The sequence below is a fragment of the Bos mutus genome, chromosome 8, assembly GCF_027580195.1.
Source record: "Bos mutus isolate GX-2022 chromosome 8, NWIPB_WYAK_1.1, whole genome shotgun sequence".
In the NCBI taxonomy this organism is placed as follows: domain Eukaryota; kingdom Metazoa; phylum Chordata; class Mammalia; order Artiodactyla; family Bovidae; genus Bos; species Bos mutus.
In genome coordinates this window covers 1,269,363-1,295,059 of record NC_091624.1, presented here as the reverse complement: position 1 = coordinate 1,295,059, position 25,697 = coordinate 1,269,363, and positions in this window count along the sequence as shown.

Here is a 25,697-nt window from a genome sequence, read left to right as displayed (position 1 = left end):
CAAACTTTCATTACATTTTCCCTAGGACTTTGCTGTGTCTAGATAATGATGGTTTTATTTTTTAAAAGTGACCTCTAATTGCACTGAGGACTTTGTGTGGTGTTGAGCACATGCTGAGGATTTAGAATGCTGGGGTTCAAAGCCAGGTCTGCTATTCACAGATTAGTGATCTTAGGCCAACATCTGTGTGCCTCATTTTTTCTCTGTACAATCAATATTAAGATGCACCTACCTTGCTGTGAGCTCCCCTGATGGCTCAGAAGTAAAGAATCCGCCTACTGATGCAGGAGATGTGGGTTCCATCCCTGGGTTGAAAAGATACCCTGGAGAATGAAATGGCAGTCTGCTCCAGTATTCCTGCCTGGAGAATTCCTTGGACAGAGGAGCCTGTGGGTTACACTCCATGGGTTACAGAGTCAGACATGACCAAGCCACTGAGTGTGCACATGTGCCTTGCTGTGAGGGCTAAAGGCAGCAACACATGCTCATTATTTACCCCACGTGTGCCCACTCAGCCACTCAGTCGTGTCCGACTCTTTGCGACCCCACAGACTATAGCCCGCCAGGCTCCTCTGTCCATGGGATTTCCTAGACGCGAATATTGGGATGTGCTGCCGTTTCCTTCAAATCTGCATCTCCTGCATCTCCTGCATTGGCAGGCAGGTTCTCTACCACTGCGTCAGCTGGAAAGCCACTTAGCACACAGTAAGTCTCCATTTATAGGTTATTACGAGTTACCTTTTCTTTCTCCAGAAATGAATCCTAGCACGTCAGAAAATGAGCTCTATCTCATGACAGACCATGTAACAGTGGTGTCTGTCTGGGGAAGGCTGTAGAGAGGAGCCAGCGTGTGCTCTACGTGAGCCACCTGCCTAGCAGGGCTCCTGAGGGCGGGCCTCCAGGTCTTCCGTCACTCTGCTTCATCTCCATGTGTGCCGAGCTCCAAGGTCACACTTGCGGAGTTGTCCAGGTTATTAAAGTTTTAATTACACTGTCGTTACTATTTCCATGAAACTGTATTGCTTCTCTTCTGTTTAAAAGTGGTAATGTTGTTGCAGAAATAACCGCAATCTTATGTGTGTAAATCCTATGAAATAATTATTAACTAACTTAAGTATTTATATAAATTTAAAGACCGATTTCCCTAACTTTCTGATGACTAAAGCTTAGTTGTAGAGAGGAGAAGGAATCTTAAAAATTATCAAATCTGCCAGCCTCATTTTACAAATGAGAGGGTCACTCTGCTTTTGAAATCTGTTATTTTTCCATCCACAGTAATTAGATTACTTATATTTTTGGATAGCTGTTGTTGGTCGGTCACTAAGCTGTGTAGCCCGCCAGGCTCCTCTGTCCATGGAATTCTCCAGGCAAGAACACTGGAGTAGGTTGCCATTCTCTTCTCCAAGGATCTTCCTGACCCAGAATTCGAACCTGGGTCTTCTGCACTGCAGGCAGATTCTTTGCCACTGAGCCACCAGGGAAGCCCATATTTTTAGATAAACTTAACAAAAGATTGGGACTGGCCTATGCTAGTGGACGGTTCTTTGGATCACTTAGCATTCAGCCTTTGTCTAAACCTTGAGTTAGACGTGACTGCGTTAGAGTCGGGGTGCTGGTTGCGTGGGATTTAGCAAAACGCGTAAAGACAACGGGCTAAAGCATGTAGCGTCCATTCAGCTTCTGCCCGTGTTTTCAAGCTCAGTGCTCTGTTCTTATAAACCTAAAATCACGTAAGCTTCTTTAGACTTACTGAGTTTTTAAAAGGGAAAAGTACTTGACTAAAGCCAAATCAAAGCAGGAGCGACTTCAGATGAAATAAACGTGGCACATGTGCGTTCTGCTCGCTGGGCTCCTGCCCCGTTTCCAGGGCGGCCCTGCCTGCTCCACCCAGGGGCCACTTCAGCCGTTAGGACATTACTTCTGACTCACAGCAGGCGAGCCAGTCTCACCCAGGCACAAACTCGATTTACTGTCATTTCCAAAGTGAGATCCCAAGGCCTGAAACCCTCTTAAGTGTCTTCTAATGGGTTCTCTGTTTTCTTTTTCCCATTTATTAGAAATCATCAGAAACTTGAGATCTGATTTACTTCCACTAAAAGCATTCATATATTTCCTCTGATTTTGAGTGATCCAAAATGGTCTCCACATTTTAATAGCAATGATGTTGTCTTAGAAGGGTCGTCAGTTCTATCTGCAAAAGAGGATGCTTCTGCTTGTGAGCCAAAGCATGTTCACAGTTACTGAAAGTCTTCTTTTAAAATACTGAGGAACTCAAGATCAATGTGTTAGAGGGGCTGAGGGACCGCAGGGCCGCCTGGAGATGCAGAAAGAAGCCCCGTGTCAGGGCTGGTCTTGAGTCCTAGCTGTGTGTCTCAGCGAGTTTCTTAGCATCTTGAGTGGATATGAGAACAGTGTTCCCTTCCTTTGAGGCATGAATGAGACCGCGGGCCCCAGGTTATTCTATTGAAGTACAGTTGCCTTACAGTGTTGTGTTAATTTCTGCTGTACAGCAAAGTGACTGTTGTACGTATGTGTATGTTCTTCTTTACATTCTTTTCCATTATGGTCGATCCAGGGTTTAAATATAGGTCCCTGTGCTATGCAGTGGGGCCTCGTTTGTCCGTTCAGTGGGTCGTGGTTTGCATATGCTAAGCCCGGACTCCCAACCACAAGTCTGCTCTCTGTGTGAATCTGTTCCTGTTTTATAGCTAAGTTTATTTGTATCACTTTTTTAGATTCTGTATGTAAGAATACGGTATGATATTTGTCTTACTTCACTTAGTTTTATCATCTCTAGGCCCATGCGCATTGCTGAGGTGGCCTTTTTCCATTCTTTTTTATGGCTGAGTAATAGTCTGTGCCACATTTTCTTCATCCATTCGTCAGTCCATGGTGCTTAGGCTGCTCACGAGCGGGAGCAGTGCCGCTGTGGGCGCTGGGTGCGTGCGTCCCTCCGCTGGGTGCGTGCGTCCCTCCGCTGGGTGCGTGCGTCCCTCCAGCTGGGTGCGTGCGTCCCTCCGCTGGGTGCGTGCGTCCCTCCGCTGGGTGCGTGCGTCCCTCCAGCTGGGTGCGTGCGTCCCTCCAGCTGGGTGCGTGCGTCCCTCCAGCTGGGTGCGTGCGTCCCTCCGCTGGGTGCGTGCGTCCCTCCAGCTGGAGTCTCTTCTGGACGTGTATCCAGGAAGAGGCTGGCAGGAACAGCACCCAGCTTCTGAGTCGGGTATTCCGTAGTGGGAGCTGTTTTCTGCATCATCCTTAATATGGAGAGTCTTACTTTCCTCACGGAGTGGGAACTGTGGTCTGGACAGGTGTGTGAAGACCCAGAGAGGGAGGGCATCCCAGGTAGACTGAAAAAATGCAGGCAGAGTTGAGTGCGTAGAATTTCATGTTTCATATTCCCTCCCACGGAGCTGCTAAAATTGGGATGAATAAGGTTGGTGGTTAGAAAAAAATTTGAATTCATTTTCCAAAGGAATTATTTTCCTTTTTTTCAATCACCCCATTTTCCACATAACCTAGAAAACAGGAAATACGAGAAACTTCCTGCCTTCCTTCCTCTTCTCATCTTTCTTTTAACTTTTTTTTCGTTTTTAAATGACGTCTGTTGAGTCTGTCCTGACGTGGCCCTGGGTGAGCAGTCTCACTCTGAGATCCTCACTTGACCCCCAGCACTGCTGTGTGTAAGTCTCGGGCACACGGCCTGTAGCCCAGAGCCTTCTGGGGGTGAGTGGCTTGCACCTGCCCAGAGGGCGTGTCCTGGCCTCTGAGTTCACCTCTGACTCATCTCCCTTTGCAGGAGGTCTCAGGATGGAGGCCAGAGACCTCAGGACTGACTCAAACTCCACACACCTGACCTTGTTCCTTAGTTTTTACTAAAGAACTGACTTCTGTCTCAAAATCACCACCCTCTTGAGGCCATACAGGAGGGCTGTGTGTCAGGGCTCAGGACGACCCTGGGCACAACTGCGCAGCCTGCACTGATCCCCGGAGAGCAGGCTGTGCGTGGGGAAGCCGTCCAGGCTCACTGCCGCTAACCGTCTCCTGTCCTCTCTCCCGCAGAGAAGCTCACGTGGGAGCCGAGGTGCATGCAGCTGCCGCCCGGACGTCCGTCTGACCCGCGTGGACGTCTGCAGAGTCCGTGAGCGCGGTAGGTGAGCACGGCTGGGCTGTGCTCCGGCTGGGGCTGTCGGGAGTCTTAGCTGGGAACAAGTAGAACTTGGAATGCAGTGACGCCTGGTGTCAAATCAGGCCGGCTGAGCAAGGGCTTCTTAGTGTTCTCGCTATCCAGATGCCTCAGTTTTACTCTTCTGCTTAGTCGATTAAATATGCACATGTTTAGTGGTCCATTGACTCTGACTTGTTCTGATATCTTTACACTGACGAGAATACAGTGTGTGATCCAAACATTCCAGGAATGAGCCCAGTGAAGCCAAGCAGACATTCACGGACAAGCGTGTTTAGATTTCCACACAGTGGTTTTCGCTCCTTCGTTTTCCATTCCTGATACTCACACGCATGGGGTTTTATAGATTTGGGGCTGTTTCTACTCAGATTCTTTAATGAGGCCTCAGAGAAACTCCACAGACTAATCGGTGGGGTGCTGAGCAAGCCTGTGACCCAGGACCCACGGTCCTGACACCCCTGGTCTTTGGGGTGAGCGAGAGACAGGCTAGAGCTCGGGGGCAAAGGCGACGCTTTGTGGACTGCTCCTTTGCTGAGCTCCTCCTCACTGCTGACGTGCACGCAGAGGCAGACTGAGCGCGCGTGCACTCTCACACGTGAGGAGGCGGGTGGTCAACAGGGCCGGTCGGCCGCGTCCTGTGCTGCTTTGCTTTGGGCCTCGGTGTAAACGTCTGACCTGTTGTTTGCGACCCTCGCCGCCCCCTTAAAAAGCAAAGATCGTTACCCCCTTGTAACGTGAGGCTCCTGTGCCCAGGGAGGTGGACCCCTGGCCCGGGGTCACACGGATTTCAGAGAATCCGCCCAGCCCTTCGGGCCTCAATTTCCTTTCCCTGGGGTGACATGTCCCAGGAGATCACGTGTATCCCTTTCACAACTTGTCTTGAGACATCACTTCATTGACCTTCAGCCTTATCAGTGGAGAGCATTCCCTTGACCAGAGGGCAAGGGAGACCCCTGCCCTGTCCATGACCTTGAAGCATAATCGGGGCTTCTCTTTTTCTTCTGACCGTGAGTGGCTGGGTTGGGAAATGTGACTCTTACAAATAAGACAAACTCAATCCCCATCAGGACTGTGAAAAATGAACCAATATTCTCTATTTGCCAAATGATTTTTAATTGTTCAAACATTATACGTGTTTCAAAGCATCATCTCTTTACTCTCCCTGAGGTTTCTATGGCACTTCTTCCAAATGTGGTCATTCCCACTCATACCGAACTGCCAGAGAAGGAGGTTTTTCAATTTTGGTTTTCTTCACCTAGTTAGTGTACACTTGTATAAAAATTAAAATGTTGGAATGTATTTGTATGTAAAATAAAATCACTGAATATACCAGAATTCAGAAGTAATTACAGTTAATATCTTGGTTTAAAACCTTTGCGATTGTTTTCTTTGCATGTGATTTTAAAGTAAGACAGCTCAAACCACACATTCTGTTCTTTACTCTTCTGCCTGATGTATCACACATATCTTTCTACTGTGTATCAGCAGGTACATTTCCATAACATCATGTTTCTTGATGAATAGTATTCCACTTCATTCCTAAGCTGAAATGTATCTGTCTATTGTAATTTTATCAGTTGACTTTTTAAAATTTTGCTAAAGTTTTGCAAACAAGTTTTATAGCCAATATTTTACCTAAAATTTTTACAATGTTAATTATTTCCTTAACAGACATTCATAATACAAAACCTGGTCAAGAGATGTGTACGTTTTAAGGCAGTTGAAAAGGACAGCACCTTTAAAACCCTCCTTCTTTTCGTGTCTTGTCACATGACTGCATCCCTTTGTGGTCCTGAATCAGTGCTTGAATGGTCCCCCGCTCGTAGATGACTTTATGAAATCAACTTTAAGAAAAAGTAATCTCACAGTGTGATATTTAAAGTTCTGTTTCTATATATGGTCTGAATTCCCAAGAACTCAGTTCCAGATCCTGCATGCTCATTCTCCTCTACTTTGACTAACTGGTCATATGAAGGGCCCGCCGCATGCAGAACGTAAGGGAGACGCTGTTGACCAGTGCGTGGCCAGGCAGCCCCGTCTGAGGACTCCATCCGTCAGCAGCGGTGGGGACGGACCACCTGCCAGGGCAGGAGATGCAGGAGACGTGGGTCTCATCCCGGGGTTGGGAAGATCCCCTGGAGGAGGAAATGGCAACCCACTCCAGCATTCTTGCCTGAAGAACCCCACGGACAGAGCCTGGTGGGCTACAGTCCCTGGGGTTGCAAAGAGTCAGACACGACTGAGCGACTGAGCATGCAGACACATGCTCTCATTCTTAGCCAGCAGACACGTAACCGTGATTATTCCTAAAGGCCCCCCGAGCCTTTCTAGGTCCACATCATTGGAAAGAGCGGTGCCGTGCTCGCTGTGCTGTTCTGCGGAGGGTGCTGAGCGACCCTTCTCAGCCCGTGGCGCCAGCCCTCGGAAAGGCGCTTCCCTACTGCCCAGTTGACCGCGTCCAGGACTGGACGGCCGACTACCGAGCAAGGTGCCACCCCGCCGTTGGAGTGTCTTAGTGGTTGGAGTGTTATTCATGATACGTTGAGGCGAGATGACCCTTTCGTGTTTTGGACCCATTGTTTCCAGTTTTACCTTCTGGAGAGATAAAGTTCGGCCCAAAGATGCTGTTTAAGAATCTGCTACAGGCAGGAGTGGCTCCAGCTACAAAGGGCGATTCCTATTCTGCGTGATAGTATTTTGAATATTCGATGATAGTGGCCGTATTTAGGAAAATTCCTAAACAGACACGTGAAACAACTCTCTTCTCAAGGTGATTGCAGTTTAGCTACACTAACCCTGCTAAGTGTCTGTAAAGCAGTAACTCCTGGCCTGGTTTCCTGACCACACTCCTGGGCTCCCTGGGGAGCTGAGGACAGCTGTGCACCCCCACCTTCCTAAGGATTACCAAAGGTTTCGTTAAAAAGGAAACAAGAGTCGTTTCCCCTAAGCTGCTGGTAAGTGTGACATGAGAACCCGCTCTGCGCGTCGAGCCCACCAGATAAGCCTGGGGGGACACTGGAAACCCCGGGGCTCTGTCTGACACCTGCCTCCTCCAGCAGGCCCCACGGCCACCTAACCCCCAGGTGAAGGGCATTGTCACCTCTGTGGGGGCTCTGGCCCCCAATCATGGGGTGCCTTCCATGCTCAGGAAACTCCGCCGCTGCTCAGACTGGCGTCTGTTTTCTGGAAAAGTCCTCTCACACAGGCCAAGCGCCTGCCGTGCTGGGGCGGGCACTTCTGACAGCTCTCTGAGGTAGGAAGGACGACTGTCCCTGTTTCAAAGGAGAGGATGCAGAAGGCTGGTGCTGGAGGCCCCCAGCATCAGCTGGACGGGGTGGCGCCCGGGCTGAGGGTGCTGCAGGTGGGGCGGAGAGACGTCCCTGCCCCAAACCCTGACCCCCAAGGAGCTCCTTGACCGCCCAGGTGTCTAGAGACGAACACCCACACGCGGGGTGGCTTCCATAAGCATAAATGCGGAAACCACAGAACGTCGAACCACAAACAGTGAGCCGCGCTGTCGTGTAAACGGTCTTCAACCAGTGTTTCCTTTTAATGTTAACATTTTTTAATTTTATTTATTTTTAACTGGAGCATGATTGCTTTACAATATGGGCTGGTTTCTGCCATACATGAACACGAGTCAGCCGCAGGCATACGAACGTCCCCTCCCTCTGGAGCCTCCGTCCCACCCCGCCCACCTCTCTACACCGTCAGCGAGCGCTGGTGTGAGCCCCCCTCACCATCCAGCGAATCCCACCAGCACTCCATGCAACACATGGTAAAGTGTGCGCTTCAACGCTGCGTCCTCAGTCTGTCCCACCCGCCCATCCCTTCATGTGTCCACAGGCCATACTCTCTGTTTGCATTGCTGTTACTGCTCTGTGAATACGTTCATTGGTACCATCTTTCTAGATTCCATCACTCAGTTCGCTTCAGTTCAGTCACTCAGTTGTGTCCGACTCTTTGCGACCCCATGAATCACAGCACGCCAGGCCTCCCTGTCCATCACCAACTCCCGGAGTTCACTCAGACTCATGTCCATCGAGTCAGGGATGCCATCCAGCCATCTCATCCTCTGTCGTCCCCTTTTCCTCCTGCCCCCAATCCCTCCCAGCATCAGAGTCTTTTCCAATAAGTCAACTCTTCGCATGAGGCGGCCAAAGTACTGGAGTTTCAGCTTAAGCATCATTCCTTCCAAAGAAATCCCAGGGCTGATCTCCTTCAGAATGCACTGTTTGGATCTCCTTGAAGTCCAATTGACTCCCAAGAGCCTTCTTCAACACCACAGTTCAAAAGCATCAATTCTTTGGCGCTCAGCCTTCTTCACAGTCCAACTCTCACATCCATACATGACCACAGGAAAAACCATAGCCTTGACTAGACGAACCTTTGTTGGCAAAGTAATGTCTCTGCTTTTGAATATGCTAGCTGTGCTTTCTTATGTATACCAGGAATTATTCGCACTTGAGACTATAGTCCCACTGAGAAGTAGCCCTGAAATACAGGAAAAGTCAAGACCATTAACTCTTGCAACACACCAAACCACAGAACAGAGGGACTTCTGTCTCCTGTGCCCAGACCAGGGGCCCAGGGAGGCCCTGCAGGGTCTCCACTGCCCAGATTCTAAGAAACGTGAAATGACCAGAGAGGCCCACAGTAAGGGATTCACCTGGCAGATGGCTTCTTTAATCTTCAAAAACTGCATGTCAGTGGCAAGGGTCACAGAGGACAGAGTTGGAGGGAGGACAGAGACTAGGAGGGGAGGATGGAGAGTGGAGGGGAGGGCGGAGGGGAGGGTGGAGGGGAGGACGGAGGGGAGGGCGGAGGGGAGGGTGGAGGGGAGGATGGAGGGGAGGGCAGAGAGCAGGGTGTCCCCAAGCCATGTGCCCAAGTGACACTCGAGTCACAGTGACTGAGAGTGAGGGGGAGGGGACCCAGAGGGGCCTGAGGGAGCTGCCCCCTGGTGAGTGGCCAGCACCGCTGGGAGCCCCCAAAGCTGGGCGAGGAGGAACCATGCAGGACGAGAGTGGGCCAAGCGATCAGAGGCAGTGAGGCCAGAATGCGGGTAGGGGGCACACCCGTGCATCAGGCAGGCTCTGAGTGAGGGTGTCCTTCCTTCTCCATGGCCTGCTCTCTGCATCCAGGTGACACCACTCTGAAACTTAAATTTTCTCCACCTTATATGTGTCCCTTTACATGAAACACAGATATTAAGATACAGCCAGAAGAAAAACATATTTCATCCTATTAAAGATTGTGACCTCATACATTAAAATTTAAAATCTGAACTATCTAGGCTATTTAAAATATCAGCTCTACAGTATTAAGGAATTACTGGAAATCTCCCTGAGCTTGCTCAAACTCATATTCATTGAGTCGGTGATGCCATCCAACCATCTCATCCTCTGTCGTTCCTTCTCCTGCCTTCAGTCTTTCCAAGCATCAGGGTCTTTTCTAATGAGTCAGCTCTTTGCATCAGGTGGCCAAAGTATTGGAGATTCAGCTTCAGCATCAATCCAGTGAATATCCAGAGTTGATTTCCTTGAGGATTGACTGGTTGGATCTCGTTGCAGTCCAAGGGACTCTCAAGAGTCTTCTCCAACACCACAGTTCAAAAGAGTCAAATCTTCGACGCTCAGCTTTCTTTATAGCCCAACTCTCACATCCATTCATGACTACTGGAAAAACCGTAGCTTTGACTAGACAGACCTTTGTCGGCAAGGTGATGTCTTTGCTTTTAATATGCCATCTAGGTTTGTCATAATTTTCCTTCCAAGGAGCAAGCCTGTTTTAATTTCATGGCTGCCATCACCATCTGCAGTGATTTTGGAGCCCAAGAAAAGAAAGTCGGTCACTGTTTCCACTGTTTCTCTATTTGTTGTGAAGCGATGGGACTGGATGCCATGATCTTAGTTTTCTGAATGTTGAGTTTTAACCCAGCTTTTTCACTCTGCTCTTTCACTTTCATCAAGAGGCTCTTTGTTTCCTTTTTGCTTTCTGCCATCAGAGTGGTATTATCTGCATATCTGAGGTCATTGATATTTCTCCCAGCAATCTTGATTTCAGCTTGTGATTCATCCAGTCTGGCATTTTCTGTGATATACTCTGCATGAGTTAAATAAGCAAGGTGACAATATACAGTCTTGATGTACTCTTTTCCCGGTTTTGAACCTGTCCATTGTTCCATGTCTGGTTCTAACTGTTACTTCTTGGCCTGCATACAGATTTATCAGGAGACAGGTAAGGTGGTCTGGTATTCCCATCTCTTTAAGAATTTTCCGCAGTTTGTTGTGATCCACACAGTCAAGGACTTTAGCGTAGTCAATGAAGCAGAAGTAGATTTTTTTTTCAACTCCCTTGCTTATTCTATGTTCCAGCGGATGTTGGCAATTTGATCTCTGGCTCCTCTGACTTTTCTAAATCCAGCTTGTACATCTGGAATTTCTCAGTTCATATACTGTTGAAGCTTGGCTTGAAGGATTTTGAACATTACCTACTAGCATCTGAAATGAGTGCAATTGTATGAGAGTTTAAACATTCTTTGGCATTGCCTTTGTTTGAGATTGGAATGAATACTGACCTTTTCCAGTCCAGTGGCTACTGCTGAGGTTTCCAAATTTGCTGCTGTATTGAGTTCAGCACTTCAACAGCATCATCTTTTAAGGTTTGAAATAGCTCAACTGAAATTCCATCATCTCCTCTAGCTTTGTTTGTAGTGATGCTTCCTAAGGCCCAGTTGACTTCACACTCCAGCATATCTAGCTCTAGGTGAGTGATCACACCATCGTGGTTATCCAGGTCATTAGGACTTTTTTTATACAGTTCTTCTGTGTATTCTTGCCACCTCTTCTTAATCTCTTCTGCCTCTGTTATGTCCTTGCCATTTCTGTCCTCTATTGAGCCCCTCTTTGCATGAAATGTTCCCTTGGTATCTCTAATTTTCTTGAAGAGATCTCTAGTCTTTCCCACTCATTTTTCTCTATTCGTTTGCACTGATCGCTGAGGAAGGCTTTCTTGTATTTCTTTGCTACCCTCTGGAACCCTGCATTCAGTTGGGTATATCTTTCCCTTTCTCCTTTGCCTTTCACTTCACTTCTTTCCTCAGCTATTTGTAAGAACAGTATGAATACTATCATGGCTGTGCTTTGAAATAAATTTCTTACATTTTAGAGATGCATACTGAAGCATTTCTAGGCAAAACTGAATGATCTCTGGACTTACTTTGCCAATAATATAGAATGGTTACTGATGGTTGTATGGATGAAGCGTCATCAGCCAAATGACATTCTTACAACTGATTGATGGGTAAGTGGGTTTATTATACTCTTCTGTGTACTTCTGTATTTGTGTAACATTTTCCATAGTAAAAGGTTTCAGTGAACAGAAAGTTGAGCGGCATCACGTATCACGCACCAACTTGTAGGAAATAAGCCAACTTCCGACTTGTGGAAACTGGGGATAAATGTTCTTTCTGTGCCTCAGTTTAGTTGGTTTTAAACAGTGGATGTTAATGGCGTGGACCTTCACAGGGTCGCCGTGGAGATGGCGTGAGCTGTGGTGTGGAACAGGGTGCACGTGTGCTGCATGTGAACCCTCCACGGGGCCTCAGACACGGCGGAGCCCTCCACAGACTGCGGTCACTACCGTCAACTCTCACGCAGGCAGAACCTCCGTGCTCATTTTCCACCGAGGACTTCTTACATTGGTGATTGCTCTGTGGAAAAAGCCCTTAGCTTTGTATATGAAAGCATTTTAGAATCAATAGTTATCTTTTCTATTTTAAAATCAAAACTTGAATCGATTTAGTAATTAGTGACTTCTGTGACTTGTGCCATTGAATATATTTTGAAAAGTATTTCAAGAAATGATATAAAAATGGGTTTAAAACTTGCTGGGACTATATTAACATATTTTTTTTTTCCTTCAGGGCAGGAGAGCTTAGATTAGTAGATTAGATTTAATTGCTTTTCATTTCTTTTTTTTTTTTTTTTTTGGTGCAAAGCATAAATAACTACATTTTTTCTCTAAATACAATTGTTGAAGGGCCACTTATGTTCTGTCCTTACCTAACACTTGAGCTGTAGTCTCTGCAGTTGCATGATTAATCGTACACTGCTCTTTTCCAAAGTATTTAAATCCAGACCCATAGCTGTGCTACAAAAGGAAATGGGAATTTGGACAGTTGCCTTTTCTTCAGAACCCGCGTTCCCTGCTACCGTTTTGGAGGTGGGAGGGCTGTGGGATCAGGCGCTGCATCATCCACATCCTTTCTCTGTGTGCTGTCTGCTCTTCCCTTCCCTGCACCTTGGAACTAACACCACCACCCGGGAAACCGGCTGCATTTCATTGGTGAGAGATGGCAACAGTGGTTTCCACAAGGTTGACCCGCCTTGTACACTCACTGTGCCTGGCGAGGAGGGAGGGAAAGATGAGAGCAGACTGAGTTTTGGTGACAGCAGGTCAGGATTTAGCAGGTGAGCAGGAGCAGTGAGCACTCAGTGCCACATGCGAGAGCCAGGTCAGCTCTGGGGAGGGTGCGTGCATTCTGACAGCAGAGCTGGGAGGGCTTCCTGGGCAAGGGGGTTAAACAGGCTTGGCATCTGGTGCCGAGAAAGGAAGCAGGCATGCAAAAAGAGATAAGAAGCTGTGGAACACACACAGCATTCTCTGTGTGCATCTGGAGAGAGGGCGAGGTTCCATTTAGACCTGTTGGTCTAAAATAAATAAATACTGAAATTTGCCTCTCACGCCTGCCCGTGTGGTCGCCCGCTCTCAGTTTCACTGCATAAGGAGACCCCAGTGTAAGGAGCTCGGAGGGCAGGACCCTGTGCAGAGGACCAGTGGGAGCGGACGACAGCGAACAGCATGAAGATACTGGTGTCTCCTCCGTCCCCTTCCGTCCTCCCATCTCTACCCTCGTATTTGTGGAGTTACCTCCGTGTGCAGTTGCCAAGGGATTTTTCAAGTGAACTGACACGTTTGTAAACCTCAGGAGGCCTGCTTGACCCAGACCCTGAGTGGACTGGTGCTGGACGGGCTGGTTGCCCAGACTGCATGTTCACGCAGCTGGACAGGCAGGTCTGGGCTCCGGCTGGAGGGCTAGTGTGAAGGTGCCCTGGTTTTGCAGGCGGGCACCCTGCTTCAGGACCTGGCTCCGTGTGTTCAGTGGTCCCACCTTCCTGGCTTCAATCACAGACAACCCTCCCAGAATGAAAAAGCTCATTCTCTGAAAAGGAAGCTGGAACCAGGTGTGTCCGTGTGAGCCCCGGAGCACCTCCTGCCTGGGAGTCACTGCTGCGTCCACGCTCTCATAGCCCACAAACAACCAACGGCAGCTGATTGCTGGGCCCACGGCTGTGGGGAGCACGAGCTGTCGGGGGGCGAGGAGAGGTGGGCCCACGGCGGTGGGGAGCACGAGCTGTCGGGGGGCGAGGAGAGGTGGGCCCACGGCGGTGGGGAGCACGAGCTGTCGGGGGGCGAGGAGAGGTGGGCCCACGGCGGTGGGGAGCACGAGCTGTCGGGGGGAGAGGGGAGGTCAGCAGGGAGGGACGGGAGAAGCCTCATCTGATAAGGTGCTGGAGGGTCTTCCTGGGCAGAGGAGGGTGGCCAGAGTGCTCCTCCACGGTAAGTGGAAGGGAGGAGGCCTGAGGTGTGGGGAGCACGCCGAGTCCTCGTGGGATCCGCTGATCTGAGGGTCCCAGGACTGCCCCCACTGCACTGTGGGAATTGATCTTATGGGCGACAGAGAAGGCTAGCGCGTGTGAGTGGGGATCATGCCAGTACAGCTGAAACCAGAGGAGAGGGTGCCCGGCCACCCCGACCATGTGGCCACCTAGAGACCCAGAACAGGAGCATCTCTGTTGCATGACGATGCCAGCCTGGTGCAGGAAGTGCACTGGCCCAGTGTCCCAGCCACGGGCCTGGACCTGTCCTCAATGAAGCCACCCCCCGGCAGGCTGGCCACTCTCCAGTGCCACAGCTGGACCCAGAGCAGCACCCCTGGCTGGGGTCTGGTGCTCAAAGCATCATGCAGACAGGACACGGCACCCTGTGGCCAGAGCGAGCACACAGGGCAGAGCGGAGAAGCAGGTGGAGCTGAGAGGAGCGAACTTCCTGGGACGCCTGTGCCACAGGGCGCTGGGTGGTCTCAGCTAGATGGTGCTCCAGAACATGCAAGTCACGTGCACACCCCACTGCATCTCACACACACACACGCACACACACATGCATACTCATACACACGCACACCCAGGTGCACACACATTCACATATATGCACATGCACGCACGCACACATGCACACACAGGCACACATGCATGCACACGCACACATGCGCACACATGAGCATGCACACGTGTGTGCACGTGTCCACGCACACACGTATGCACACACGTGTGTGCACATACACAAACACAGGCACACACACTGCTTTACATCCTCTTCACATTCCCTTTCCCAATGGCCCCAGGCACTCAGGCCTCCCAGTGTCCACTCCTGGAGACACTATCTCCAGTGACTCCCACCCTGGCCCCACCCTGTGCTCTCGCAGCCATTTCTCACGTCCCTGGGACAGTACTGACCTTGCCTCACTGGACTCGCAGGATGACCTGCTTTCCCTGTCCTGGTCTCCTCGTAGCCCAGGGCAGGACCATGGCCCCCAGATGAACCCAGCCCAGCAGGGGGCCTGCCTGAGTCTGCCCAGGACTCACTCTGGCGGCCGTTCATAAGGATGCACCCATGATCTCTTCTTGCCTCATGGTGATGTGCTCTGTGGGTTTTGTGAGACTCCGTGAGGAGACTTTTGAGAATATGCATGCAGTGATGTCTCTAAAGATGTCCTGTACCCAGCACTAATAGTTCCGTTCAGTTCAGTCACTCAGTCGTGGCTGACTCTTTGTGACCCCATGAACTGCAGCACACCAGGCCTCCCTGTCTATCACCAACTCTTGGAATTTACCCAAACTCATGTCCATCGAGTCTGTGATGCCATCCAACCATCTCATCCTCTGTCGTCCGCTTCTCCTCCCGCCTTCAATCTTCCCCAGCACCAGGGTCTTTTCCAATGAGTCGGTTCTTCACATCAGGTGGCCAAAGTATCGGAGTACAAATATTTACTGTCTATTTAAAAACATTTTAATCACAGACACCTTCTTTCTCAGACTACTCCCTTTTGTCTCAGAAATTAGTTTAGAAAATAATCAAGCCCACACCTCCTAGAACATAGAGACAGTTGGGATTACTGCCATTAGAAGCTAAGAGGGTTCATATTGTAAGAGTGACAGAGGTCATCCTTTTTCCCAATTCCTCTTGATTTTGGGAGGAAAACTTTTAATTTCCATTGTGATTAAACGATGGCATCTGAGTTTGCCTTCCTGCCTCCTCTCCTCCTTCCGTGTGCCTTGTACGAACATATGACGTGAGTGCAGGGAGACTGTTCTCCACACTCATCTCACAATTATCTGGTTAGTGTTCCCAGAGATCTTTATATCATAATTTTAATTTAATGAAAGTGGTAAAAGGTTTAAAATTCCCCAAAGAGCATGGATGAGAGTTTTCATCCACAGCAGTGTTCTCTGGGTGGATGCGGGCCACGCTCTCACGTAACCCCGCCTCCCGACATGCGCAGAGCGGTAAGAGCCATAGCCCGCGTCTCCTTCCTGTAACCCCGTCCCCGCCTTAGAAACCGTTCAGGCTTGCAGCCGAGCAGAGCGCACGCTGGGAGCTCCCGCAGCACAGCTACGTGCCGGCTGGGCGGGCTGTGCCTCAGCTGGTCCAGACCTGCGTGTTCCTGCAAGTCCTGGGCCTCCACCTCCTTGAGTGCAGCGAGATCTGGCTGCAGCGCCGGAAGTGGGGCTATTTTCTGGGAAATGGAAAGCTTTCCAGGTGGAAAACCTAGTCTTTCTGGGAAGAGCTGCAAAGTACTGTCGCCCCACGTTCTGCAGGGACGCATGGGCCTGAAAGGGCCTCTGTGACCCCATTTTCTGCGCTGATCACTGCTGTCTGCGAGGGCTGTGTTTACTGGTGGTTGTCTTTACATGTGCTTCAGTCCTGGCGTGGTCTGTCTTCTCATTGATTTTTTTCTTTTCGTTTAATATTTGGCTTTTTCTTACTGACTGCTATTGACTAAGATGTACAACTTGAGAGTTGAGAATTAAGTTGTATTGGGCAAAATGACTGCAACCTGGGAGGTTGCGTCTCAGATAGCTCTGAGAGACTGCTCCAAAGTGACAGTGGGGGAGGGTCAATACAGATGGTTTTGGTGAAGGGGAGTTCAGCACCATGTGAACCATGAAACGCTCGTTTTACAAAAGGCTTTTTTGTGAGTCATGAGGATCTGATGTCACCATGAAGGGATTTAGTGCTTCTCCAAATGTGAGGAGATACAGGGATTGAGATCATAAAGTCTGTCCCTAAAAACATCCAACTATCTAAAGACCCATCCCACCAGATTCCCCGGAGCACAGAGCGCCTCACTGCACCCTGAGCGCCCTCAGGGATTACTGAAGGGCAGCAGCTGTAGCAGCGCAGCGTTCGGTCTCCGTAGAGGCAGATGGCAAATGCCTCTGTTGTTTGGTCGCTGGCAGTGCTCTTGGCAAGTGCCAATCTGTAGTTGACACTGTGTATCATCAATTTTAGACTTCCCTGGAGGCTCAAACGGTAAAGCGTCTGTCTATAATGTGGGAGACCCGGGTTCGATCCCTGGGTTGGGAAGATCCCCTGGAGAAGGAAGTGGCAATCCACTCCAGGACTATTGCCTGGAAAATCCCATAGACAGAGGAGCCTGGTAGGCTACAGTCCATGGGGTCGCAAAGCGTCGGACACGACTGAGCGACTTCACTACACTATCATCAATTTTATATTATTCATTGATTTCCTCAAAAAACTAGTGATCACATTAACTCCAAGGATAGAGTAACAAAACAAAATTCTTGCCTTTAAGGGAAGAATGTCTTAGTGTGTGTGTGCTTGGCCGTAAGCAACCAGGTAGAAGGGCTTCTCTGGTGGTTCAGTGATCAAGAACCCACCTGCCAATGAAGGAGGTGCAGGTTTGATCCCCTGGAGAAGGAAATGGCCACCCACTCTAGCATTCTGGCCTGGAAAACCTGTGGGTGCAGGAGCTTGGAGGGCTACAGTCCACAGGTCACTAAAGAGTCGGACAACATTCAGTGACTAAACAACAGCAAAGCAGATGCAAATGTTAGAAGGGAGGCAGGAAGAGGGAGAGGCAGAGCTGGGGCTGGAGGAGGCAGGCGCCCCTCCATGTGCAGCCTTTGGAGGGTCCAAGAGGTGACTCCGGGTAGTATCAGGAAGCAGCCCAGCAGCGGGAGGGTGGTGCAAGGGCCCTGAGGCAGTGCCTGAGGCACTTAGAGATGCTGTCAACAGGCCTCTGGGGCTTCAGAGACTGGAAGAGGAAGAGAGTTTTAGGGAGGAGGCTGGAGAGATAACAGGGCAGGAATCCGATCCCAGATGGCTCAGGGTGTGCGTGTAACACACAGGGTGTGTATGTGTGAGCTCTGGCTCCTACCTCCAGTGTGACAGGAACCACTGGCAGTGCTGGGCGGAGAGATGATGCACCTGGACAGGCATTTTACGAGGCTCCTGGGGCTGTAGGGGGAGAAGGACTGCGGACGTGGAGGGAGGGAGCGTGGGGGACCTGGCTGGAAACCCTGGGAGTGAAGAGCTGACGGGGGGACCAATGAGATGCTGGTAGAGATTGGGGGGTGTCAGGTCGCCACTGGGACAGGGGAGGGCTTTTGCTGTCTGCTGGGGCTGCAGGAGGACTGGACTCGCTGCAGGTCCAGCAGGTGCATGGACAGGCCATCCTGTGTCCAGCGGAGACACATCCTAAACCCCGCCTCCCAAGACCGTCTATGGCTTGGACTGTGGGTGGGCCAGGGAGCCTTTCAAGTATTCGAGTTCTCAAGTCCTGTCATTTCTAACGTGTGCCCATCTTCTGCTGTGAATGCAAGAGGCTACCTTTATCGCCTGGAGCACACAAGTGAAGACCGACCCTCCCGGATGATGACCTCGGGTGGGCCTTCTCAGCCTGTGTTGGTGACGGACATTTTACATTTAAGGGTTCTTCAAAGTTCTGATTCAGAAATCTATACTCTGGGTGCTGTGTTCACTTGTGACCTGATCGTCACCTCGGAAACAAAGCAAACAGAACAAGATTACCGGCTCACCTCCTGCTACAGGCAGAGGCCTTCAGTGTCAGGACGGCAGGGATCCTCACACACACATGTACACACAGGCACACACACACACACACACAGTGCGCACACAGGCACACGCACACACATGCACACACAATGCACACACACAGGCATGTGCACATGCATGCACACACAATGTGCACACAGGCACACACACATGCACAGTGCTCACACATGCGCACATAGGCACACACACACATGCACATACAATGCACACACAGGCATGTGCACATGCATGCACACACAATGTGCATACAGGCACGCACACACATGCACAATGCTCACACATGTGCACACAGGCACATGCACACACAGGCGCACACAGATGCACACACACATACACACACACGCGCGCACACACAGTGCACACACGGGTGCACACACATGCACACATAGGCACACACAATGCACAACCAGGCACACACTTGCACACACATTATGCACACAGGCACACATATGCATACACCTGCACACACAATGTGCACACAGGCACACACACACATGCACATGGGCAGGCATGGGGGCCCTGAGTGATGTCCTCCTAGCCCCCTGAAGAGACTGCCCCTCTTCTCCGTTCTCCTTGGGAGCAGGAACAGAAGCCAAAGCCTCAGCATCCTTGGTCGGGAATCTGCATCTGACATAATAAATCCAACTGGATGACCAGGAAGGCCAGAAATATCAAGTCTGTTCACTTCAGCTGATGTTAAGGGAATTAAGGTCTGTATTAAGGGGACCCTGGGGTGCTGTGTCACATGCTCCTTGCTGTCTCCTCAGTCCTGAGCTGGCCTGGCAGGCGAGAGGCCCAGAGTCCTGGCCAAGCTCAGGCGGGGCTTTGAGCCATGGGAGGTTGTGCTCTATTTTCTTTATTAATTGATTTTTCCCAGTTTTATGTGCTCTTTGTGAACCTAGAACTTCCAGATGTACAAGCTGGATTTAGAAAAGACAGAGGAATCAGAGATCAAATTGCCAACATCTGTTGGATCATAGGAAAAGCTAGAGAATTCCAGGAAAACATCTATTTCTGTTTCATTGACTATACCAAAGCCTTTGATTGTGTGGATCACAACAAACCATTAGAAAATTCTTAAGATATGGGAATACCAAACCATGTGCCTACTAAGAAACCTGTATGCAGGTCAAGAAGCAAGTTAGAACTGGACATGGAACAATAGATGGCTTCAAATTTGGGAAAGGAGTACGTCAAGGCTGTATATTGTCACCCTGCTTATTTAGCTTATATGCAATGTATATCATGCAAAATTCTGGGTTGGATGAAGCACAAGCTGGAATCAAGATTACTGGGAGAAATATCAATAACCTCAGATATGCAGATGACACCATTCTAATGGCAGAAAGCAAAGAGGAACTAAAAGTTAAAGAGTGAAAAAGCTGGCTTAAAACTCAGCATTCAGAAACTAAGGTCATGGCATCCAGTCCCATCACTTCATGGGAAATAGATGGGGAAACAGTGGAAACAGTGAGAGAGTTTATTTTCTTGGGCTCCAAAATCACTGCAGATGCTCACTGCAGCCATGCAATTAAAAGATGCTGCTCCTTGGAAGGAAAGCTATGACAAATCTAGACAGCGTATTAAAAAGCAGAGACATCACTTTGCTGACCAAGGTCCTTCTGGTCGGTTTTTCAAGTAGTCGCATACGGATGTGAGACTTGAACCATAAAGAGAGCTGCGTGTCGAAGAACTGATGCTTTGGGACTGTGGTGCTGAAGACTCTTGAGAGTCCCTTGGACTGCAAGGAGATCAAACCAGTCAATCCTAGAGGAAATCAACCCTGGATATTCATTGGAAGGACTGAAGCCGAAGCTGAAGCTCCAATGCTTTGGTCCTAATGCGAAGAGCCAAGTCATTGGGAAAAAACCCTGAGGCTAGGAAAGATAGAAGGCAGGAGAAGAACGGGACAACAGAGGATGAGATGGTTGGATGGCATCACCGACTCAGTGGACATGAATTTAAGCAAGCTCCAGGAGATAGTGAAGGACAGGGAAGCCTGGTGTGCTGCAGTCCATGGGGTCACAGAGTTGGACACAACTGAGCGACCAAACGACATCAAAATGTAGTCCTGCGATGTCCTTTGATTGATTATCTTAGAGATTGCCTGCACACGTGGAGAACCAATTAGGGACACGCTTCTCGTTTCTTCTCTGCTTGTCTGTTCCTTTTGGGCTCACCTCAGATGTGCCAGATGTATGATTAAAGGACAGGCCTTCCCTTCCTATTTATCCCATCCGTAAATCTGCCACATGGTAGGACTCGGGAACATCTTTTCCTGGGAGTAAGTCATTGTATGTGAATGCAGAACGTGCCATGCTCATAGTGAGAGAAATGTGGTGAAGCCAGCACAGGATGCTCACAGTGGCTGCCGTCTGTACACACAGACTTCTCACCAGGGACACCTATCGTTTCTAATATTGGGGTGAAGGCCACGGGTGCCTTTGCAGGCACTGGTGAGACCCTGAGTGCTGTGGGGGCAGTAGGCGATGGTTCTGGCTGAGAGAACCACAGAGGACGCGGTTCCTGCAAATGTGGAGGGGTGGGCATCCAGGCAGAAGGTGCTGCAGGGGCAGAAGGTGGAGGCGGCCAGAAGCACAGGATTGTTCAGACAGCTGTGGTGCCAGACGGAGGGGAAGCGGAAGGAGAAAGTGCACCATGTGATGAAGAGCTCCGAAGGCCACCTAAGCGGGGAGGACTCGCCATGGTGACTGGCTGCCAGGTCATCATTGAGCTGGGACAGGACAGGGCTTGGCTTTGAACGCAGAGGTTGGTTGGGATCTCCATGCAGCCTGCAGGTAGAAACAGAGGAATCCAAGTGAGAACGGAGAGCGAGGGAACGAAAACCCAACTGGCAACAGCAATGAGCCCGCGCCTGCCTGGAACAAAGCCTCACACCGTGGTCTCACCTGACTCTCCCAGCATCTCCTACGAGATGGGGCAGTTTTCCCAGCATCTGCTACGAGATGGGGCAGTTGTCAGCCCAGGCCAAGGCCACACACAGAAAGTGACGAAGCCATTTAGAAAAGCCTATGGCCACTGGGCACTGATGTGACAGTCAAGTGCGCAGTATTTTCCTAGAAATTCTTTTCTATTGTATTTTACAAAATAATTGAGTTGGGTTTTTAAAAAGCTTCTGCTGAGCCTCCGGATGTTTGGGAAGCACCGAGTGATGCTCCACGTGGGATCGCGATGTTGGCTCAGCAGAGCTAAGACGTCACAAAGCCCTAAAGCTGGGTCCTTACTGATGGCAGACAACACAGTCGGGTCTTGACATCTCTTTGCTAAGATTTCAGCTCACTCTGTAGCCATCCCACCGTTCTGTGTGAACTGAGAAGAGCTGAAGGGTCCTTTCTATTTACCTTGTGGACGGATTGTTTGTCCCCCCTCCCCCCCACCCGGCTGCCCTACAGATTTATCTTCGTAATTATATTTTATATAGGCCAATAATTAAATCAGTGTGAATTCCCTCAACATATCATGGCTGATTTCGAGGCAGAGGTGATGTTAACATGTGAAGGAAAGACAGTCCAGGATGGAGAGCTGCAGGGTGTCCTCCAGGCTGAACACAGGTCAGGAGGGAAGATGGTAGTACTTTGGAAATTCATGACAAAGAGGATTTTTTGAGGAGTTTCTGTTATGATTTCCCAGGACCGTGGGTACGTGCCTAGGCACTCACACTGTGTCTGTCTCTTTGGACCGTAGCCTGCCAGGATCCTCTGTCCGTAGGATTTTTCAGACAGGAATACAAGAGGGAGCTGCCATTTCCTCCTCCAGGGGGTTTTCTCAACCCAGGGATCAAACTCGAAACTCATGTGTCTCCTACACTGCAGATGGTTTCTTTGCCCACTGAGCCATGGGGAGAGCCCAGCTTGATCACCACTGGTTCCCATTGGTCAATCTATTATTCACCATCATGTTTCCCAGATGTAAAAAAAAAAAATTGTTTAGTGTTAGTGTTAAAGAGTGATTTTTGTTATACCTCTGGCTGTTTCTCAAGTTTAAAAAAAAAAAAAAAAAAAAAAAGGTTTGTAGGCTGTGTCGTTCAGTTGCTATGGCTTGGTCTTAAAATGATAAATTTTGTGTTTCAACCAGAAACTTCCCCATTTTTTCTGCTCCTTCTCTTTTCTGCTACTTCTATGTGGGTAGCTGGTCGCCTTTTGTGCACATTAACTCAACACTAGCTCCACCCACCTCACTGGTTCTTTATGCAAAATGTATGGAAATTAAGTTTTTGTGTTTCAAAGGGGGATTATATTTTCCATACTTTCATCACTACTTTTCATTCCTAGTGAACAATGACAGAGAAGCTGATCATTTGCAGGTCAGAAAATAAAGTATTTCCATCCAAAGTAGGCATCTACAGGAATGAAATATATCCGGGCTTTGGGAAAATTGGAAAATGACCTCTTTTTAAACTCTGCTCCATATCTCACAGATCTATTTCTAGCGCTTTGGAATTCCCATCTGTTATCCCCCCAACTCTCACCCCTGATTAATATTAATCAGAAGACTGAATCAGAAGTGAATTTTCAAGCCGGGCCTTCAGAGCAAATATTAGATTCACGAACTCAAAGGGACTCGAGTGAGGCGGGAGCTCCGACGCTGTCCTGAAGGCTCTGTCCTTGGTCCTCCTCCCGTCTCGTTTTTTCACGCCTGCTTCGAGGGTGGTGTCTGTTCCACAGCCTCATCTCCCATCTTTGCAGCTGAATCTCAGATCCCTGTGCAGGCTTCTGGGATGCAGATGCCCAGCTGGCCCTGGCCGATATTTCCATGTCAGTGACCCTGGATACCTCGAGCTCAGCATCTCGCAACCACAGCCAGACTCCTCCCACTAGCATCTCCTTGGGCTGAGTCCACACCCCTGGGTCATGTCTTCCCACTCTAGCTGGCCAGGTGCAGAGCGCAGCACCGTCTGCTCGCCCACACCCTCCCTGAAGGCACAGCCACCTGGCAGCCCTGTTTCCTCCACGCGGGGGGCGTCTGCCCCGGTCCCCCTGCGGCCGTGTTTTTCACAGTCTGCTCTGGAGCTGCATTCGCTTCTCACACGGCTTCCAGTGTTCTTTGTAAAACAGAACGTGAAGCAGGTGCTTTGGATCCTTCGCGTGGGTTCAGACCCAGTCTGTTTGGAGGCTTTGGGAACTCACTGGCCTCTCTGAGTGTCGACGTCCCCATCTGAAATGATGGAAATGATAGCTGATATGCAGGCTGCTGTGAAGATAACCTGTGTGGCAAAGCCCAGGTGCCGTTGGGCAGGGGCTATGGAGGTATGCGCGAGGCAGCTTGTGGAACGGTCGCCACGGGCACTCCTCCCCGCTCACTTTCTTTCCCGCACTGTCTCGCATGTCAGCTGGACTTGGGGCCACTGCTCCCCTAACCTCACCACACGACTTTCATGGTGACCTTTAACCCCGCCGGGCCACTCCCCTTCACCCTGGAGGCAGGACAGTGCCACCTGCCTAAGGCGCTCTCCCCAGACCACTCTCTCCTCCCCCGCCGCCGGCACCCGCTCCTCTGGTGCCATTCCTGCACTGTCCCGAGCATCGTCATGTCGGAGGGTTGAGCGTGCAGCCCACAGACTCTGGCTCAGTGTCCCGCCCCTCACCCACCCCACCTGCCAGTGCCTCTGTGGAGCACTCCTGGGGCTGCCAGATGTGGCCCTAAAACCTCCAGGCTCTTAGACTTGCTCATCTTTCGTGCACAGTTGGCGGAGATATTCAGGTCTTACCATGTGAACCCATCCAGGCTCCCAACGCAGGTTCCCAGGATTCCATTATCCCTGGGGTGGATTATCCCCTTGGGGAGCATTGTCACATTTTAGGAGAAGCACAGACGTTGAAGTCAGAGAGATCTGAGTTTCCAGCCTCACTCTGCCATGCTTTAACTCTGTAAGCTTTTATCGAGCTCTGTGACTTTGCTGAGAATCACCTTATTAATCTATAAACTGGGCGCAATGCTACAACCTGCCTTGCAGGGCTGCCAGAAGATTAGATGAGACACTGCTTGTCAGGCTGTTATAATTTCTGAGGCATAACAAGGTGGTTGAGGGCTGGGCTGAGTTGCTGGACGTGCGATAGGTGATGCTCTCAGCAAACCCCAGCATGCCCGGGCCATGTGTGTGGCACCCCCAGAGCCAGACCCCAGCTCCAGGCACACCCAGGATCGCTGCGTGAACCACTCCCGGCGTGTCAGCTGAAGGTCTCGCATCCTTCAGCATTTCACTCCCTTCACCGATGCCTTACTGAGGTCTATGATCCCATCCCCTCATGTCCTTCCTGCCCTTTTCATGGTCGTTGTTAAAGGTTAATGCATTGGTGGCTTTCTGTGTACCAGGAACCACTCTTCATCTTTTATTCCTATTAAACTTAGTGCTTACCCTACCCTCTGAGGTGTGGCCCCTCCACGATCAATATTCCACAGATAAGGAATCATCACTCAAAGGTTAAGTACTTTGCTGAAGTTCACAGAGCTGCAGAGCGCAGGCTCTTACCAGATGAACTTCTTCATGTGCTGAACTTGTGGGAAAGTCACCGGAACCCCCACCTGAGCACAGTGACGTGAGCTCATCTGAGTCCCCAAAAGCCATACTCTGCACTTTCTGTACACCTGCGCCTACTGTGTACTCTGCACCTACTGCATACCCTGGGCATACTCTACAGCCTGCACCTACTGTATACTCTGCTGCTGCTGCTAAGTCGCTTCAGTCGTGTCCGACTCTGTGCGGCCCCATAGACGCCAGCCCACCAGGCTCCCCCGTCCCTGGGATTCTCCAGGCAAGAACACTGGAGTGGGTGTATACCCTGCACCTACTGTATACTCTGTACCTACTGGATACCCTGTGCCTACTCTATGCCTGCACCTACTGTGTACTCTGATTGGATTCTGCTTTGACTGCTATTAGATCTCTCTGAACCCCAGGGACAAGATATTACTAAAATAAGAAAAGCCCACATTTATCGAATTTTCTTTGTATTAGACAGTGTACTGAGTCTCTCACTTACACCATCCCATTTAACTCTAATGACAGTTTTCAAAGGTGGATGTCATTATTCTCATTTTCCAAGAAAGAAGCTGAATTCTAGTTGCCCAAGATTTTATAGGCATGAAGTGATAAAGCAGGAAGTTGAACCCAGGTCTGACTGACTACAAACATCATGATTTTACTTATTATCTCTTCTTTTTTTTGTCATCTCTGCATCCCCTTTAGCATTTGGTCTGGCTTCTTGCACCTCAGAAATGCCCCGAAGAAATCCTTCCAGGCTGGTGTGAGTCCACTGTGTGGAGATGTTCACAC